This window comes from Orcinus orca, chromosome 5 (genome assembly GCF_937001465.1).
Source record: "Orcinus orca chromosome 5, mOrcOrc1.1, whole genome shotgun sequence".
Taxonomy (NCBI): Eukaryota; Metazoa; Chordata; class Mammalia; order Artiodactyla; family Delphinidae; genus Orcinus; species Orcinus orca.
The window spans coordinates 27,757,797-27,779,011 of NC_064563.1; the positions used below are offsets into that span (position 1 = coordinate 27,757,797).

Genomic DNA, 21,215 nt, shown 5'->3' on the forward strand with positions numbered 1-21,215 from the left:
TGAGAGGAGGATTATCTCTCTCGGTGGTCCTGAGGCAGTAGAACAAAGGCTTGGGTGAATGATCATGGGTGAGGAGTTTGAGCTCCAGGAAGCCTGCTCCAATTCTTAGACATGAGGTTTCTCACTTCCATCCATTAGCACTTGTGTAAGATGAGGGCAAGCAGTACACACTTGACGGCAAGGGCCAGGCAGCAAGCCTTGGGGACCAAACTGAGGTTACCCTCGAGGAAAGAGTTGGAGGGAGAAGGGAAATGTGAACCATGTGGTTTTCAACCGAGAAAAGTGGTATGTGACTTAGGGTTGCCCGGGAGACTGTGGTAGACAACAACCCACCCCAAGCTAATTCAGCTCAGACTCTCCCATGGGAACATCCTCAGCATGGCTCACCACCATTTTCGATGTCACTACCTCAGCTTTAGCAGCAGAATAGCCCCTGCTTTCATTTTGCAGTGCATTGGAAATGTGGCACTAATAAAGACCTTGCGTGCCCACGGAGATCAAGAGCATTCCTGCATCTCTAGTCACATGTTCATTTGCAGCCATCACTGTTTGCCACTCCCCAGATGGAGAGCAAATGAAACAGCAGGGTCTTCTAGATCCTGAACTGGCAAAAGACATTCAGCAAGAAGGCTGAGTTTCTTCTTTCTAGAGAGATTAGCAGGCAACTAGGTTGAAGAGGGAAGGTGGTGACGTCAATGAAAGTGGAGAAGGAAGAATTCTTACAGATGGGTAAAATCTACCCCATGTGAGAACATAATCCTCTCCTCATATCTTTCTTCATCCTGGGCAGCAGATATTCCAAGACAACCTGGGAACAAATTCATTTGCTTTCTCTTCTCTCGGATGAATGAATTTGTAGTTCGGAAAGGTCACAACCATGAACCTCTTCTCACCAGAGCAGCCTAGCAAACCTCAGCGAATCTCCACTTCCTTTGGACTAAAGACAAAAGCACAATATGTTTTTGTCGTGTTGAATTACCTGCCTTTACTCACGTCTCTGGCTGGCATCCTGTGAGATCTCTGTATCTCCCACAGCACCTAGAGCATTGCCAGGTGCAATGGAGGGGCTTATATGGGTAGGATCTTGGTTAACCAACACCAGATTAGGGGTCCTTTCTCTGCTCCCACCACTACCAGTGGAATCTTCAGCTTTGTCCTTTGAAACCACTTCCTAAAATTAGAGAACTTGTTCCATGAGTTAAGGAACGGATCTGGAGACTAAAAATACCTATGGAAGTCTTTCAAGCTCTTAATCACTTGTTTACCAAGTCGGGGGGTGGGGTGGGGGGACAAGTTGTCTGGCCAGCAGACCACAGGCTTTGTTTACATCTGTCCCTCCTAGAACAGGGAAAGGGGACACAGAAATAAGGGTGGCTCGACGACCACACCACTGCCTCCAAAATGTGCCTCAACGTCTCCTCGGGCTCTCAATGGCATAGCCCATTTCACAGTGTTATAGGATAGGCAAGGCACTTCAGATGGTGTCATCTGAACCCCTTCTTTCTTTTTCTTTTTAGAAATAAATTTCATTTATTTATTTATTTATTTTTGGCTGCGTTGGGTCTTCATTGCTGCGCGCAGGCTTCCTCTAGTTGCGGTGAGCGGGGGCTACTCTTCGTTGCGGTGCGCGGGCTTCTCATTGCGGTGGCTTCTCTTGTTGCAGAGCCCGGGCTCTAGGCGCGTGGGCTTCAGTAGTTGTGGCTTGCGTGCTCTAGAGCACAGGCTCAGTAGTCGTGGCGCACGGGCTTAGTTGCTCCGCGGCGTGTGGGATCTTCTTCCCGGACCAGTGCTCGCACCCGTGTCCCCTGCGTTGGCAGGTGGATTCTTAACCACTGCGCCACCAGGGAAGCCCCTGAACCCTTTCTCTGAGGGAGGAGAACATCAGATTCAGAGAGAGTGTGATATCTGAAGACCTCAGCAACCAGGATAAAAGCCGTATTCCTCAATTCCTAGTATTCTGCTCTTTATGATTCAACACACTGGCTCAATTAAAAAAAAAAAAAAATCCACTTTTCACCTAAATAGGTGCCTGACAAATGGTTATAGAATAAGTGAACTAATGAATAGATTCCAGTATAGAGGGTTTATAACTTCTTGCCCAGTTCCTCTCAGAAGAAAATGTTATAGAATACTTAATTTTTTTTAAATATAATTTTTAGCAAAATAGTAAATATTAAGCAACATATCACCTGGGACCAAGTGTTATTTGAGAAGTATCCGACGTGATAGGCTTGATTGCTATATTAAGTCAATCAGATTAAGTTCAGCTGGCTGAAGTAGGCTTTTATCCTATTTGGTTTGCAAAGAAAAATCTCATGAGTTAGCATAAGCAGCTAAAAATAAGTTGCAGGTTTCATTTTCTGTTGTTCAGTATGGTTTTGAAACCAGAAGGTGCAAAACTAGGAGATTCACCAACGCCCACTGAAGATCAACAATTCGAATAGTCCCCTTTCTGGCACAGCAACCTGATGACAGCTCACAACCAGGCCTAAGACACATACACCTATGTCCCTCTCACCATGGTCTCTTGAGATGGCTGCCCCTAATGAATAAGGCATGGCAGGAAATTAGGGACTGAGGCCAGTCCTGGGGGACAGTGGCTTGTGTGTGTGTGTCTTGTCATATCCGGACAGGATGCCGCATAGACATCAGCCCCATACGCACAGCCTCAATTTTAGGTGGTGCTGGGGACCCCTCCACAAAACAAGGGAATAAATAATGCTAGAATTTCACTAGGATGAGGTCCTGAAGGTAGTGAGCACAGCGGGTACCCCTCGACCTAAATGCCCAGGGCCTTGTGCAATTCCATACTGCAAACCCAGGGGGCTCACGATAAGTTTAATTTCAAAACTGTCTTCCCAGGGCCAAGTCTGGCAAAAAGGTGTTTGACAGAGGCCTAAATGCTTCAAAGGGAAGGCAGCCGTCTCACATTGGAGCGTTCAGCTGCGGCATGGGGCCCGGAGAGAGCAGAGCTGGAGAGAGGAAAGCCCTCAGCGGAATGAGATTGAGAGGGGGCAGAGAAGGGTTAATCTCCTTCCATTAGAGGAGGGGCCATTTGGTGAAGGTGAAGAGAATAATCGTACGAAGAGCAGGGAAGACAAAGAGCCATTCCAGAGAAGAAATTACCGTGCAAGGGTGAGAATGATGATTTGTCCTAGATTTTTCACCGTGAGACCATTTCTTAGATCTGAGTCTTTGAAGTTACAGTCTCAGGGTGGAGGAGGGGAGAACATTCACACTCAGTGCTGGAAGACGAGCTGTGATTGGGTCTGAGATGGGCTGACTCTGATTAACTCTGAGAAGCAGAGGGTGAGGCCAAAGCCACCAGGATGCCGCCGTCGACGCCTAACCATAAATTAGAAAGCGGCAAAGTAAACAATAGGAGTTGCTCATGAAAGAGAAGCTGGTGGAGTGGCTGAATCCCCCTTCCGTGGGGTGAGGAACAACCTCCCCCTTTTTTTAAACCTAAAATAAAACTTTTAAAAAGTTGCTTTGAATAATTTTTGGGGAAAGAGTTGAAGATTCACAAGAAGTTGCAAAAATAGTACAGTAACTGTATGATGTCATCTGTCTTCCCAGAATGGTATTATCTTATACTGCTGTAGTACATTCTCTAAACCAAGAAAGTAATATTGGTACGACACAGTTAACTCAGGTACAGACTACTACTTCAGATTTCACCAGTTTTTACATGCATGCTGTGTGTGTGTGTGTCTGTGTGTCTAGAGCTCTACGAAATTTTATCACATGTGGAGATTAGAGAAGCCATCAACACAATCAAGATATTCCATCACCACAAAGAAACCCCTGTGCTACCCCACCATAGTCACACTTTCCACCAGCCCTAACCCCTGGCACTGATCTGTTCTCCAACACTGTAATTTTGTCCCTTTAAGAGTGTTATGTAAGTGCAATCATGCAGTCTGTAACCCTTTGGAACTGGCTTTCTTTCACCCAGCAGAATGCCCTTATGATCCATTCATGTTGGATGGGAAGATGTGCCTTTTTGCTGCTGAATAGCAATCCATGGTATGGAGGTACCACAGTTTGTTATCCACTGAAGGACACTTGATAGGTGTCCAGTTTTAAGCTATAACAAATACAACTGCTCTGAATATTCATGTACAGGTTTTTGTGTGAACCTAAGTTTTCATTTCTTGTCTGTAAATACCCAGGGGTGGGAGTGTATGGTAAGTGTATGTGTAACTTTATTAAAAACGATCAAACTGCTTTCCAGTGGCTGAACCATTTATACTCCCACCAGCAGTGTATGTGCAATCCGGTTTCTCTACATCCTCACCAGCATTTGGTAACATCAGTATGTTTTATGTTAGCCATCCTGACAGAGGCACAGGGGCTCCTTTTGATGGTGGACTGTCTGGCATTTCGATGCCAGCAATGTGGGCTGTCTGGCATTGCGATGATGGAAAATGGGGCTCTTGATATGGGGTGAGGTTTCAGGTTTGCCTGGTTCCTCTTGACGGCAGTAGTGGGACATTGCCATCTGGGAATGCTGGGCTTCTTTGAGGCAGTACCTCTTGGCCCAGCAGGCAGACTTGAGATCAGTGATACTCGCTCCCATGGGGTAATATGAAGGCCATGATATGACGGTCAAGGGGCAGTGACGGACTTTGCCTGGGCTGGCGTCCTCCTGCAGCTTTGGCCAGAGACCGTGTAAGTGCTTTTTATTCCTAAAGTTGGTAACTTATTAGCAGGATGTGTGTTTGTTCCGGATGGCCGGGGGGGACATGGAGTTAGCACAGACAGGTAAGGATGGGACCACCAGTGGCACTTGTCAGATGTCACAGGCCACACTGAACACTTCTTGCCCTTGGACCTCCTACTCTGTTGACCACTCAAGACTCTCCAGCAGCACGTGGACACTTTGTCTGGATGTCATGGAACTCTGACTTCCACCTCCTGGCAGTTAGATCTGGAGGCACTGCTGTCACCACCCCATGGATCTTCCTAGCCTAGGGATCCAGGTCCTGCCAGCAATTAGAATTCCGTGTGCATAGCAGAAGGTGTCTCAGCCAGGGAAGTTGTTCAGGACACCAGGGAAATGGGCTTTGCAAAGGGCCAACGTCATTGTGATGACTCGAGCTGGTCCAGCCATGTCTGGAAAGTCACCTTCCATCGGCTGTACCCCGGATTCAAGGGAGGCTGTGGACCTTCCCAGAATCCATACCCGTCATGACCTTGGCTCCACAGGTTTGGACCAGGAGGCCAAGAATCAGGAGGGCAGTGGTCCTGCATGGGGACAGCCAAGAGATCATGGAGATCACGCACAGAAGCAGGGGAGCTCTGTGATCCTAGGCAAATTCCTTCACGCTTCTGTGTGCAGGATGGGTGCAGTGAACGAAGGTTCTCCTTTGGCTTTTGTCTCTTGTGCTTTACCTGGTGCATTCACAGGACGTGGACGTGAACTTGGGCATGGAAGAACCTAAATGGTGATATATAGAACATGCCCGTGAACTGGGGACTGCTGGGGGCTGAGCAGACTGTGGAGGCTGAACCCAAAAGTCAAACGATATGATAGTGGCCCTCCAGAAGTTGACGTAGTATTGATACAACGAGTGGAAGGGCAGCCAGATACCATCAGGTGACCAGTGGGTATGGTCTGATGGCTTTGAGCAGAGTTATACAGACAGGGTGGATAGTCACACTTCCTCTCTGAAGGTGGTGAGAATTGTCAAATTTGGTTTTTGTTTGTTCACTATGTTCTCTGGTGTAACAGAGAATTTTCCAAGTTTCCATTCTTGGGTACCTCTTCTGTGGCCCGTTGTCCTCGTTCACCCAGGTTCCCCTACTTATCTGCTGTCAGAAGGCAGCCCAGCCCACAGCACCTTTCGGATATAATGAGGCAGGCGCAGACTGGGGCAGTACCTTGCCTGACTGTGAAGCTGGGTAATGAGACTCCATCCTCCAGGCTGAACGCACGGCAGCTCCCCCCAGCTCTGGCTTGGTCTTTTCAACTCACGCTGCTGCGACCTAACTTTTGCCACAGTATGAGTCTTGCCCTTGCCTGCCCCTGCTCTGTTCTCTTGGCTTCTGATTCTGGACCCGACCTCCTACTCAGCCCTCATGGTCTGGATCCGTGTGGCTATCCTATGTCCTCCTTGGTCTAAGTGTTACCACCTCAGGGTTCAGGGCCCAGAGTGGTCTCATGAGGTGACCCTTGCAGGGTCTGGGCTGCCCACACATGTCCTGAGGTATATGCCCTGCCTATCAGAAGGCAGATAAAAATTCCCTGGTGGAAGCAGGTGCTCACTTCAGGAGTCAGTCTTCTCTCGGCGCCTCGTCTCTACTATTGTAACAGAGAAGAACAAACCTGACTCCATAGTGGATCTATTCCTTTAGCTCTAACCTTTGTGCTCTGTGGCCTGTGCTTAGTCATGCTGGCTCTGCACCTTTTGTAAAACAATGTTGCCGATAGCCTGAAATATATGTGATAGCCCATTCTCAAGGCTCTGACCTTTAAAGGTATAACATTTCTCCATTCACATAGAGATAAAAAGTTGCAGAACAGAGAATAACATTTGTCTTGTTGGAGGTTTATGGGAACATTGTGACCAGACCTACGTGGACAGCTGCAGGACCAAAGGATTGTGGCACCAAGAAGTTTGCAACAACTAGCCACATCTCCTCCCCTTTTAGTATAAAAGATGCCTGAATTCTAACTCTGGTAGGCTGGTTGTTTGGGACACTAGTCCACCATCTTCTCAGTCTGCTGGCTTTCTGAATAAAGTCACTATCCCTTTGCCCCAGCACCTCGTCTCTCGATTTACTGGCCTGTCGTGTGGCGAGCTACTGCTACTACTACTGAGCTTGGACTTGGTAACACTACCCAGAGGTTGGGTGGATCCGGGCCCTTTGTTTATTCAAGTTCTAGTTCTACCTTTGCCACTAAATCTTTGGGTAACAACCATAAGTGAGTAAATTAACCATTCTGGGGCTCAGTTACCTCGTATTTACGGTAAGGTTTCCTAACTCCCTAGCTGATAATCTTTCAACTATACCAAACCACGATTAAGGAGAAATTAAAATTCAGAAGCCAAAAAGAGCCTTTAAGTTAAATTCCGGTTTAGATATATTAGCTTAGGTAGGGTTATCTATTTTCTGTCTAATAAGTGTTGCTGAAAATGAATGTTTATTGAATTGAATGCAGCATTAACAATAATTCTCAGGCCTTAATGTGCATAAGGATTGGGAGGGTATATTAAAATGCATATTCCTAGGCCGCCTCCTCGGAGCTTTTGATGCCACTGGGGCCTAGGAGCATGCATTTTAATATGAGAAACTGAAGGGGACTTAGGTTTTGAAATAGACTTTGGTAATTTTTTAGAGGCTAATTTATCAATATGCATTAGGAACTTTAAAAATAGGTCATTTGACCTACTGATTCAATTCTCGGAATTTTGCCTAAGGTGTCCACCAAGATTTATCTACAAGAATGTTTTTGTGTTTATAATAGCAGAACACTAGAGGCAATAAAAATGTACATAAAAAAAGAATGGATAAATTAAGATATATCCATGCAATGGAAACACAGCCATTAAAAATGAAATTTTCGGGCTTCCCTGGTGGCGCAGTGGTTGAGAGTCTGCCTGCCAATGCAGGGGACATGGGTTCGTGCCCCAGTCCGGGAAGATCCCACATGCTGCGGAGCAGCTGGGCCCATGAGCCATGGCCTCTGAGCCTGCACGTCCGGAGCCTGTGCTCCGCAACAGGAGAGGCCACAACAGTGAGAGGCCTGTGTACCGAAAAAAAAAAAAATCGAATTTTCAAAATCATTTAGTGACTTGAAAAAATGTTTACAACATAACGTTAAGTGGGGTGAAAAAAAGCATATAAAATACCATTTCAGAAATGTTTAAAAGAAGAAAAGAATATATATGAAAAATTGAAAAGAAATACATTGACATGTTAATATTGAATTGTTGCTTGGTTGTTGGATTACTAGAGATTGTTGGTTGCTTCTTGATATTTTTCTGTATTTTCCAGATTTAGATTTTGTATAGTGACTATGTTATGGGTCTTTTTACAAATTTTTTAAAAGTAAAGAAAAGGAATTTACCTCATGTAGAGTGAAAAGAGAGGGAAGAGAGGCCTCTTGGGAGCCCAGCCCAGCCATGGCCTCGCTGCTGCAAGAGGACTTGGAAGACAGATAGACTGAGTCCGGTGCTGGGGTGAATTTTAAGCTACATTCTCTTTTGCAAAGTACCTTGATATAGTCGATGCCAAGGAATTTGGGTCAATGAGAAAGTCCTTTTCACTAGATACTACTTTCCTGCTGCATTTGAAGATAACAGACTATAGGAACTGGAATGTGGAAGGGAATTCAGTTTCCACAACATCTTTACTGCTCTTGGGTTGACCTCATGCTTGTTGCCTCTGTGTGTAATCCCCCTGGCCCCTACCCAGAACACCAAGCAGAGAGACTGCACTCTGCTTAGGGGCTTCTGGACAGATGATGGGCTCTATTCCGGCTTGGGAGATGCCACCCAGGGCCAGTGCTTCTGTGGAGTGCTCTCAAAATCTCCTCTGGCCAATGCACTGGGAGCCCCATCGAATGCCAGGAAGCATCTTTTTTTTGGCAGAGAGATGGCTCAAATCTACCCTCCCTCATGGATCTTAGTGAGTCCCAGGTCAAATGTCTCTGAATAAGATTAGAAGCTTCGCGGTTAGGCCTCTGGCCTAGAGTCAAAGCTTTTCAAATGTCCTTGAAATTTTTACACCACATGCTTTGGCTAGTTAGGAAGTGGTGTGGGGACTTCCCTGGTGGTGCAGTGGTTAAGAATCCGAATCTGCCTGCCAGTGCAGGGACATGGGTTTGGTCCCTGGTCTGGGAAGATCCCACATGCCGTGGAGCAACTAAGCCCGTGCGCCACAATTACTGAGACTGCGCTCTAGAGCCTGTGAGCCACAGTTGCTGAGCCCGTGTGCCACAACTACTGAATCCCGCGCGCCTAGAGCCCGTGCTCCGCAACAAGAGAAGCCACCGCAATGAGAAGCCCACACACCGCAACGAAGAGTAGCCCCCGCTCACCGCAACTAGAGAAAGCCCGCGTGCATCAACGAAGACCCAACACAGCCAAACATAAATAAATAACATATATATATATATATATATATATATATATATATATATATATATATATATATAAAGGAAGTGGTGCTAAGGATTTCAGATGAAAGTCAATTTAGAGAGACCAAAAAAAGAAATAAATAAAAATGATGATACTTACAATATTAATAGCAATATCAAAAGCCAAACGCCAATGCTGACCATAACTATGGTACTTGTTTTCATCAACATCTTGACTTGCCACACATTTTCCTAAGTTGCCCAAACCATTTCACATATATTACCTTACTTATTCTGACAGAATCTCAGTTTTACATTTTTTAAAAATACCATTTCGGAAGCGGGAGGAAGCTGTAAAGTTCTGATGAAAACCAGAGGCTTGAGTTAAAAACAAAACCCTGAAGTCTTCAGTGTGGTGTTTTCCAACTGCGTTCTTGACAAGAAGTCAGGGGATTTCAGCATGAGAAATTACGAAGCCCCATTACCGTGAATTCTTCGCTTTGGTGTCTGTGACGTGGCCTGATTGCAAAATCCTCCAAGGGGAGTAACAGGACATTCATAATGCTGACCCAGAGCAAGAGGGGAGCTTGTACTTCTGTGCCATGAAAAGTATAAAACCTCTGGGGTTAAAAATAACCAACTGGTCCAGGCACTGCCTACGTCAGCCAGTTGTGCCCAGACCACATCTGCGTATGACAAATCAACAGGGATGACCTAAGCGCCTAAAAGACTATGACCCCAGATTTGAATTCTACCCCTCCTATGGAATTAAGAACGGAAAAAAAAAAATTTTTATATAGATAAAACTGAATCACCTTTCTATACACCAGAAACTAACCCAACACTGTAAATTAATTATACTTCAACAAAAATATTTTTTTAATAAAATAAAATATAAAATTATAAGTTAAGGAAGCTCAAGAAAGTCTAACTTTCCCCATAATGTCTACTTTGACGCTTTTTTGAAAATGTCAAAGATCAAAATATTTACAAAGTGTGTATTTGTTACCCCTGCCTTGCTGGTGGGTCCGCGGTGTCACCCAGTGTGCTGTACCAGTTCCCTGTGGAGGGTTCGTGTTGGCGGCAGTGAAATTTTGATTTGGCGGCCGCACTCCTCTCTCTGCCATGCTAGGCAGCTAGACATTAAAAATCAGCAGGTTGTTTGTCAATTCCTGCATACTTAGTGCTTTGAGGAGTCATTATCACATGGCAGTTGAAATTAACAAGCGATGACTAAAGAGTCTCCCCAGTGAATGGACCCTGACTCCTTTTCCTCCTTGACCATGGCCTTTGGCCCTGCCCTTCCTAGCAGACTCCTTTAGGCTTGTACATGCAGCAACAGATCGTCCCCACTTGGCTCCAGCTTTTGAAACCTGGTACTTGTTCTCAACTTACTCCTCCTGGCTGCTCCCTTGTTACAGGCACTGTACTCTCCCGTTCAAGCTGGTCTTATCTTTAGTTTACTCCGCTAGCCCAGCCAGCTCTCTCTGCTCAGTAGACACTTCTGGGACCCACCAAACCAAGAAAATGGACTTTCAAAGGTTGAAGCACTTTTGCAATACGTAACTTGTTTTTCTATTCCACTCCTCCTTAGCCTGCTCCAGATGTGAGGGGGCTGGGCAGAGGCGAGGCAGCAGTAATAGGAGATGAGGCCAGACGTTAGGCTGCATGAGAGCCTGAGAGCTGTGTTAAACCAGCCAGTAGCTGGTCTTCCCGCACAATGGACAATGTATATTCTTCAGGGTGTGGGTGTGAGTGCCAGAAATGTCAAGTCCAGGGGTAAAATATAATCAGAAACCGGACTGTCCAGTCAGATATTGACAACAAAACTAGAGAAGTAGGTACCAGGCAGCTCAGGCAAGGACTGGAGTCCATTTTTACAGTGTGTGCTGTTGAAGTGAGCACATATAGTCTATTTTTATTGGAGGTCTTTATGATGCCTTGGGAACATCATAAAGGCACCACCATATGGTTTCTGATATTTACCAGTGAGGGGGATATTGCACTAAGACCAACAGTGGTGAAAAGGCTACATAAAATATCAAATTAGTTCAGGGTTCTTCAGACAGGGCTTATAACCTTACCACTCATTATTTCAGTAAATGTTTTGCAACTTTTCCTGAAAAGAAAAAGCTAGAATTATATATGAAATCCTTTGGGGAGCATTAATCTCCCCAGCCAGAGCCATCTTAGTCTGCTTTTACATGTTTCTCTAATAGCTTGAGTTGAAGATCCCATCTTGTCAGGAATTCCCTCCACTACCTCCCAATATTAAAAAGTATGCCGAGATCTGGAGGAGGGTAGCTTCCCAACACCCCCAAGAGCAGACAGAACCATGAGTTAAAGAAACCATGAGCTTTCCTAGTGACCACTGGTGGAACAGAATTCTGTTGGACAATTCGAACAACCATGACTAGACCCAGGACCAGGAAACTGAGCCAGAATAGTCCTAGACCAAGAGGACCTTGTGGGGGGGAAAGGGGGGAAGAATGTCCTTCGTGGTTCACTGGCCACTGGTGGCCTGATGGTGCTCATGTAAATGCTTAGGGTCAGAATGGACCGAGGCATCTTGAAGAATCTCACCCACTGCTCCTTGCCCACTCTTTACCTAAGAGTGTCTGTTAGAGAATTCTAAATACCTGATCACTATTTATTTCTCCCACTGCTTCATTCTGCTGTCCTATCCTTGAGCATCTCTAAGTTCCTTATTATGCTCTGCCAGAGAGGACTACCTCTTCTCCAGAAGTTCTCCTGAGCTGTCACTGGCAAGTGGCTGCTCCCCACCCCAGGGACTACATTTCCCAGACCTCTTTGCAGTCTGATGTGGTCATGTGACTGGCATTTTAGCCAATAGAGTATGAGTAGAAGTGTTGTGCACCACTTCTAGGCAGGGGCCATGAAAGTCTCCATGTGCACCTTTTCACACTCTTTTTTTCTTCCTCCACTGGGAAGTGGAAACAGTCCCAGGTGACCTTGGAAACCACATACTGCAGAAGGTGGAGCCTCTCTCAACCCATGTCTCTGAATGAATGCATGAAAGAGAGTTGCCCCACTAACCTCTACTGTTACAAGACCAAGAAATAAACTATTATGTTTGAGTCATTATACATTTTTCGGTCTATTACAGCAATTAGCCTATCTTAACTATTCCTATTACCCTCTTTGATACAGCTGTTATCATTGTGTGCAGAAGTCCCTGTGCCTTCTCCCCTTTCCTTAAACCTTACTGCAAAGCAAAAGAATAGATTTAGTAAACTAAGCAGCCATTAGGGACAAATGACACTCACCAAATTAATGGTCACAGCATTCAGCTCTTACAGCCAGAAGAAGAGTGGTTTAGCAGAGCCTCACTTCAAGACAACCTGATATACGAAAATAAAACAAAAAGTAAAATGTAAGACCTACAAAACAGATATATTGGTGTGCCGTGGTTCATTTCCAAAGAGTGTTTTCAGTTTATAAAGGAATCTGCCACTCTTTTTCAGTAAGCAACGAGCTTCCCTATTGCATTCATAACATAAGATACATTTTAAAATACCCTCCCACCCCATCATTATAAAACTGAATTTATAAAGAACAATTCTCCTCTGCTAAGTAAGCTGTACAAAGACTAGATAATGACTCAGGAGATGACTTTGGAAGCCAGAACTGGGTATGATTTCTATCTCTGTGTGCTCTGCAGTTCTTATGTGCACGTTAAAACTTTTCTCTCGGGAATTTAACTCTCTTGGGTAGAAACTTCCAGAGCTTGTAAAATTATAGGCTATGCAAAAACTTAAGATTTCTTTAGGTGAAATTAAAACAGACACCAAAGATACAATATAATCTGTCTTTGTGCTTAATATCATCCCAGATGCGATGGCACACGTAGGAATGAAAATAAGCTCTCTGTAAACGGGGCAGTGAGACAGTGGAGGTGTACACACCAGAACGACCACAGGCAACCAGAAACGCGCTGGGTAAAGGCAGCTGGTTGTGGTCGTTTTCTTACCAGAGCTGCCATCTTTTAACAGGTTAGGTGCGAAAATACCATTTGACGGCATAGGGCACGTATTTGCCTAGAACAGGGTTTATTTTTGTGTCGGATTACTTGGTATAAGATCCAGGAAGCAAATAGTTCAGAACTGAACAAACATTCTGGCTGTCCAAAACAGAGCACTAGGGCAGAAGGAGGAAGAGGAAACAAAACAAGAGCAGTGACGGGGTGGGAGGCACGACGTGGGCCATTTTCCCCAGAATTCAGCCTTAGTGTGTGTGTGTGTGTGTGTGTGTGTGTGTGTGTGTGTGTACACAGATACACACACACACAGATATATATATATATGTGTGTGTGTGTATATATATATATATATATTTTTTTTTTTTTTTCTTCTGAGAGGAAACGCATTCTTGTCTGGTCCTGTGGAGAAGAAAAAGATCAGAGAGATCCCTTTGGTGCCGTATTCGGAGGGTCTCCCAGATGCAGCCCTCATCCTCCCCTCCGGGCTGGGGCCTGCCAGACACAGGTGTCAGGGAACAAGATGGCGCCCCACAGTGAAGGGTGCTGAGTGAGGGGGTCTGGGGGTGGCCTTCACTTACTCGGAGGCGATGGCTCCTCTGAAACCCAGACGCTGCCAACTGCCTGGACTCAGGAGTTATAACCGCCTTCTTGCTCTGGGTTCTTCACTTCTTGTCGAGATCAGCTCCACATATCTTTCTGATGATGTCACCCATTCTGACTTCCTACATTTTGAAAGTTGATCTATAAGTAAAACCTTCCGTGAGGCTTCAAAAAAAAAAAAGAAAAGAGCAGCAGCAGAAAAGAAAAGAAAGGTGTGCTGTGGGGCGATGGAGAGGAGGAGGAAAGAAGCAGTTGCCTCCTTATTTTGAGATTTGCTGCAGCCTGCGAGTGCCACTCCCCAGCCAGTTTCCTGGCTGCAGAGGGAGGCCAGTGGCCGGGCGTGGGTGACGTCAGGGCCAGGCCTGAGTCATCGCCAGTGGCCGGTCTGCCCTGCCACTCGGAAGGGGACAAAAGGAATCTTTGATGTCCAGAGGCCCTCCTCTCGGGACACTCGCCTGGACGAGCAGCAGGCCAGAACATTCCTGCCGCCTCCCCACCCCCGGCCGCCCTTCCTACTTCCGGAACCATCCCAGGCAGATTCAGCAAGGCCTCCCCAGGGGACATCGCCCTCCTGCATGGCAGAGGCATGGCCGCTCTCTGCCAAAGAAGAAGCAGGGGAGGGTATTTCTCTGGGGATTTCTCACCTCACCCTCCAGCATCCCCCCCCCACCCCGCTTCCCTGTGGTACCACCTTACGCAGGGAGTTGCCGTGGTACTCAGAGAGATCTGGAAAGGTAGCAAGTGCTCTTGTCACCCACCCTGGGCAGCAAGCAGAGCTCAGTGTCTATTCTCTGTCTTCGTACCATGACCCTGGGCCTCCGCGCTCTGCTCCCTGGCTGGCAGTGTGAGCTTGTACACCCTGGATTGAAGGGGGGCCCTCTCTTTAAGAGGGGTATTTATATCCCAGTGCCTGCCACGGGGCACAGTAAACACATGATGTATAAGTGAATGATCATTTTAAAATAAAATAGTAAAGAACATGTATCGAATACTTGCAGTGAATGTTGGAGCCTCTGTGCTAAGTGCTTTAGCGATTATTTTGTTTATTTTTATCATGACAAAGCTACGAGGTAGGTACTATTATTATTCCTAGTTCTACAGATGAGGTGCTCAGAGAGATTAAGACACTTCTCTAAAGTCTCATAGCTAGTTAGTGGCGGAGTCTGCATCATCTGATCTCAAATCCTGGGTTCTCAACCATGATGCTGAGTGGCTGAGCGAACGAATGAATATTGACCAGAAGTAGCCTGTCCAGGTGAGGGGAAATGAGGGTAATGATGGGGCTTGAAACCAAATCCTATGAGGAAATAGCGGAGCAATTAGGGATGATCTGTTTAGGGTAGTAGGCCTCAAGCTCTTTTGATGGGTCAATACGATGTCTGAAGCTTGGATAACTCAGAGTGGCCAGGGGGATGGGGCAGGGGGCGGGCAAGTCTGGTCGGGTTCAAGCGGCGGTCAGGAGCTAGAACCAGAAGACAAAGCTAGGGAGGTCCGGTGGTGCGTGGTGGATGCAGTGTCTGAGAGCACAGTGGACAGAGAAGCTCAGAGGAGCCAGGCCCAGACTTGTCTTTATTGCCCCCTGGCCTCAGGGGTGTGGGTGGGAGGGTGAGGGCAGCTAAAGGTACAAGCCTGCGGCAGACATGAAGACAACGGGGAAGAAAGACACGAGAGCATTCTCAAAGACCCCGAGACTTGGAGAAAGAGCTGGAACTGCCATGTGGTTTCAAAGCACCAGGAGGGGCTGGAAGTGACAGGTAAACGGAGCTGGACCTGCCAATGGCAGTCACTGCCCTGAGCGCCGCCCTACCAAGAATCAGCTACCTTTCTGGGACGGAGTGAGAGTCCCATCAGTGGCTGTACTCAAGCCAAGGCGAGGAGGGCTGGCAAGAAGAGAACATCCATTTATGGGGGTATCTGGGCCCTGGATAAGAATGACCTTGGAGGTACCTTCTCCCCCTATGGTTCATGATTCTGTGGTTTGTACTTTTCCATGATTCCAAGAGGAAGATAAAAGCCAGGACTTTCCAGCTCCTTGTGGCAGTGGGCAGAGAGGTTCTGGCCTCCTCAATGATGCCACTCCGCGGCTCTCCTTTCCGCTGTGGGGCAGGGTGTCTGGTCACGGGATCCCTCTCCTGGGCTCAGGAAATCAATCCCTCTGATCGTTGGGGACGCCGTTACTTTGTTCCTGGCACTGCTGCCAGTTGCCACTCTGAGGACTTACACTTGTGCTGTGGGGTCTGACTCCCCAGGCAGGAGGAATCAGCAGAGGTGACTTTCAGAAGAGAGAAAGCCACGTGCTTTGGATCAAGGCAGCAGCAACCCGGGTCACTGTCAATGTCCGCACAGAGCCTGACCTTGGGCTGAGGAGAGCGCTTTAAGTTCCAGGCATTTCTGGCAAAGGCTTTTTGATGCTTTTCTTCTCTCTGCAGAAAATGCCCCTGGGCACCTCCCTGCTGTTTCCCCAAAGGCTCCATGGCCTTGCTTGCTTCATATACACGGGTATTTATTTCTCTCATTAGACCAACGGAGTCTGATTCTTTTTCAGTCTACCTTGTGGGACCAGGATAATGTGAGGAGAAAGATAAAGCAAAGGAGAAATGACGAATAAGCTTAAGTGAGATGCAGCTCCTTGCACTGTATGCTCTGGGGTTGATTCTAACAGTGAGGATAAAATCAGAGAACTGGGCAAAACATCTATTTGAGGACACAGAGATGTAAGTACAGTGACACCCCTAACCTCTACGCCATCTGGAGAACCCTCCTCTTTGGTACAACAAATGCAGTTATATACTGGCAAGTTAAAAAACAAGAAAAACTTAGAAGACTTGTCTGTACTTGCTGCCTCCAATTTTTCTCATCTCAATCACTTTTTAAAAAACAATTTATTATTATGGTATAATTTATATGCCCTAAAGTTAACCTACTTACAGTGTACAAGTCAATGGATTTTAGTCTATTTGTAGAAGTGTGTGATCCATAACCTCATGTTGGAACATTTTTATCACCCCAGAAAGAACCCTTGTGCCCACCAGCAGTCATTCCTCATTTGCCTACACCTCCCCGCAGTCCTGGGCAAACATTAATCTTCTCTCTGTCTCTGTAGATTTGCCTCTTCTGGACACTTCGTATAAATGGAATCATGCAGTATGTGGCCTTTTGTGTCTGGCTTCTTTCATTCAGCATAATGTTCTTAAGGTTTGCCCATGTTGTAGAGTATATCAGTACTTCATTCCTTTTTATGCCTAAATAATATTCCATTGTGTAGCTATAACCACATTTTGTTTATCCATACATCAGCTGATGAACACATTATTTTCATTTTTGGCTGTTACAAATAGTGTTTCCATGACCATTTGAGTACAAGTTTTTGTGTGGACATATGCTTTCATGTCTCTTGGGTGGATACCAAGGAGTGGAATTGCTGGTCATAAGGTAACTCTATGTTTAACATTTTGAAAAACTGTCAAACTGTTTTCCAAAGAGCTGTACCATTTCACATTCCCATCAGTGATGTGTGAGAGCTCTGATTTCTTCACATCCTCACCAACAATCTTATTGTCTGTGTTTTAGATTCTAGCCATCCTACTAGGTGTGATGTAGTATCTCATTTAGGTTTCGATTTGCATTACCCTAATGACTAATGATGTTGAGTATCTTTCCATGAACGTATTGGCCATTTGTATATCTTCCTTGGAGAATTAGACAATTCAAATCCTTTATTAATTTTTTAATTAAATTATTTGTCTTTTTATTTTTTACTTGTAGGGGTTCTTTATATATTCTGGATACAAAGCCTTTGTCAGTTATATGTTTTACAAATACATCTCCCTGTCTCTAGGTATTTCATTTTCTTTATAGTAGTCTTTGACGGAGAAAAAAATTTTAACTTTGATGAAGTCCAACTTATCTATCCTCTCTTTTATCATTTGTGCTTTTGGTGTCACATCTGAGAAACTGTTGTCTAACCCAAGGTCATAAAGATTTACACCTGAGTTTTCTAAGAGTTTTATAGTTTTAGTTCTTACATTTAGGTCTATGATTCACTTGAAGTTAATTTTTATGTAAGGTAGGGATCCAAATTCATTCTTTGCCCACGGATATCCAGTTGTTCCAGAACCATTTGTTGAAAAGACTATTCTCACAAGAATTCTGTATATCTAAAACAGATCTAGAATTTTAAAAGTTATTTAAATATAGTCTATTCTTTCCCCCAACGAATTGTCTTGACCCCTTTGTCAAATCTCAACTGACCACAAATATTAGTTTATTTCTGGACACTTAATTCTGTTCCACTGATCTAGATGTCTGTTCTTACACCAGCACCACACTGTTTTGATTACTGTAGCTTCATAAAAAGTTTGGAAATTCAGAAGTATGAGTCTACCAACTTTATTCTTTTTCACAGTTATTTTGGCTATTCTGGATCCCTTGCATTTCCATATGATTTTCAGGATTATCTTTTCAATTTCTGCAAAAAAATCCAGCTAGGATTTTGATGGAGATCGTATTCTACCTATAGATCAACTTGGGGAGTATATTCCCAAATTTATTAGCTATATGAGTTTAATGTTACTTAGCCTATACCAGCCTCCTTTTCTAGTCTGAAAAAAAAAAAAACCCCAAACCAAAAAACAACACCACCTCATGGGTTTGTAATGCAGATTAAATAAGATAGTGCTTATGTAACCCTATTAAGTCCATGACCCACCTGGGCCAGTGTCAGGATGATGTTATAGTCTGAGAAATCCAGCCCAGTCACCAAAAAGTAACTTCAAGTTAACTTATATTCAATACTTGCATTTCTCAAACATCATACAGAGGCCCTTGCAATTCTTCTTAACAGCCTTTTCCCCCTCATATCCAAGCCCTTTATACCCCCACAGCATTAGCCTCCCCTTCTTTCTCCCAAGCTCCCTACAAAGCTTTTTCTCCAGCCCTAACCAGTGTTCTTCCAGTCCCTCTACTTCTGTCCAGTTCTTCTGATGGGGCAGGAAAACAAACTGAACAGGCAAAGCCAGAACTCTTCTTGGTGAGCAGGAAGAAAGGAAAATCAGGGAGAACTCAAGCTTAATTTTTGTCCCATCACTTATATAAAGTGTTTTGTGCAATGTCTGATGTATAAGAAGGGCTCAATAAAGGTAGGGGTTTTATTTTTTGTTGTGGTGGTGATTACACCACGCCCATCCAGACTTTATGTTAATGGTATGGGGTTTAGATCAGGACCTCTGAGAATCAAGCCTGGAGGCTACTGCTCAGTGGCCCATCCTCACTCATTTAGGTGAATTTGGGATTTTTGCTCTTTTTTCTTCCTCCTCAAAGAATCAGGCCCTAGAAAAATGTAAAAAGTTCATCTTTGAGGCTCCCTGAGTCATGTTTGGGGGCCATATCTCTATTTCTTCCCTTACCCAGCACCAGGACCCTATGTTTCCTCCTCTTCTCCCATGAAAACTTCTGGTACAATGCTTTTAAAACTGGAAGTCAAGACCCACTGTCTATTGTGTCAAAACGAGCATTGGTTTCCAGTGACAGAATAAAAGAAAACAGAATAGAAAATTTCCAAGTGCATTACACGTAAGACTTCTGTTTCAGTTTTATAACGTGTGTGAGCTGGGTCTCTCTGCGAAACCTATTTCTTACTGTGGTTCAGGGTTTTTACAAAGTTTAAAAATCAGTGTTGGAGTAGATTTCTTTTTTAATTAATTAATTAAGTAATTTTTGGCTGCATTGGGTCTTTGTTGCTGTGCGCGGGCTTTCCCTAGTTGCGGGGAGCGGGGGCTACTCTTTGTTGTGGTGCGCGGGCTTCTCATGGTGGTGGCTTCTCTTGCTGTGGAGCGCGGGCTCTAGGTGCACGGGCTTCAGTAGTTGTGGCACGTGGGCTTAGTTGCTCCGCGGCATGTGGGATCTTCCCGGACCAGGGCTCGAACCCGTGTCTCCTGCATTGGCAGGCGGATTCTTAACCACTGCGCCACCAGGGAAGTCCCCTGGAATAGATTTTTCACTTTCATTAAGGTGTTTAAATATCTCATAAGAGCGTAAAGTAACACCCCTCCAAGTGGCCTGTTCATTTTGATGGGGATTGAAACCTTATGTCCTGTCAGTAGTAAAAGATTTGGGGACATTGAGGCCTTTCCCTGTCATTTATAACACTTTGATGGAGGAATATCTTCTGTAACCTCTTTGGACCTACCTTCACCCAGTTCCCTCCCCCCATCCTCCACCCCCACCAGGCTGTCTCTTAGCTATCACCTCTTCTCACTCCCACAGTATCTGCAAATCCACACCCTGAACTTGCATGGTGGTTTCTATTTTTCAGAACTCTTTCACCTACTCCATCTCATTTGATTCTCACCACTATTCCAGGAAGTCGACAGGTCAGATCCAAATCCATGCTTGACCATTTAACTCAGTATTTAACCTTAAGTAAGTAACTTCTCAGCCTATCTCCTCAGCTCTCTTATATATAACCAGAAAGGTTAAGAGACTTGGCCAACATCACACAGCCTGGAAGTGGCAGGACCAGGAAGAGAACTAGATCTTTCACCTTTTAGCCTCGTTGTTCCACAGACTCTCCTCATGGAGAGGCACAGCTTCTTTTTTGTGGTATGATTCATCTAACTGCCTTACAAAGAATGTTGAAAAAGTAAAGAACATTTTGCACTCTTCCACCATATCTAAAACAACGACTTTTATGGCTCAAATCACAAGACAAATAGCTCTTCATGCCTCGTGGTTAAGGGTTATCACTCTCAACATCAAAGGCTATTTATTAAAGGCTGGGGCGTTGGGAACCGACAGCAAAGTCCAAGGAGGAGGGGCAAACAAGTTCCCCCAGGCCCTGTTTTGGCCTTTGTATTGCAGAGTGCTCCCCCTAGTGGCTCTGGAGGAAAACAGCTTCTGGAAAGCACATTTCTAGATTCCATCCAGGTTGATGCCATCAGGGAATGCTGGTGCTTCAAGGGAGCGTGGTGAGCACTTCGTTCAAGGTCTCCCGTCACTGATGAGAAATTGAGGACTAGAGCAGTGATTCTCATCCAGGGTCATTCTGCCCCCAGGGGACATTTGGCAACGTCTGTAGACATTTTTGGCTGTTTTTTGGTTGGGGCTGGGGGGATGTTACTGTCAGGGATACGTAGAAGCCAGGGATGCTGCTAAACACCCTACAATATGCAGGACAGCTCCCCCATACCCCCAATAAAGAATTATCCAGGGGCTTCCCTGGTGGCGCAGTGGTTGAGAGTCCGCCTGCCGATGCAGGGGACACGGTTTCGTGCCCCGGTCCGGGAAGATCCCACATGCCGCGGAGCGGCTGGGCCCGTGAGCCATGGCCGCTGAGCCTGCGCGTCAGGAGCCTGTGCTCCGCAACGGGAGAGGCCACAACAGTGAGAGGCCCGCGTACCGCAAAATAAATAAATAAAAAAATAAAATAAAATAAAAAGAATTATCCAGCCCCAAATGTCAATAGTGCTGAGGTGGATTAGAGAAATGGTGTGACCCTCCCAAGAACTTGCATTTTTTCCTCCCCCCACC

General features: G+C 45.4%; 1 protein-coding gene across 2 annotated transcripts in view; it reads right to left on the reverse strand.

Moving 5' to 3' along the window:
• Positions 1-13,990, reverse strand: part of ZBTB38 (zinc finger and BTB domain containing 38) — a 76,247-nt gene extending 62,257 nt beyond the window's left edge. For both annotated transcript variants that reach the window (XM_033402799.2, XM_033402794.2), the window contains exons 1-2: positions 13,667-13,990; positions 12,376-12,450 (exon numbers count right to left, since the gene is read on the reverse strand). The gene's annotated coding sequence lies outside the window, so the exon portion shown is untranslated. The remainder of the gene's footprint in view (positions 1-12,375; positions 12,451-13,666) is intronic.
• Between the last annotated feature and the right edge of the window lie 7,225 nt (positions 13,991-21,215).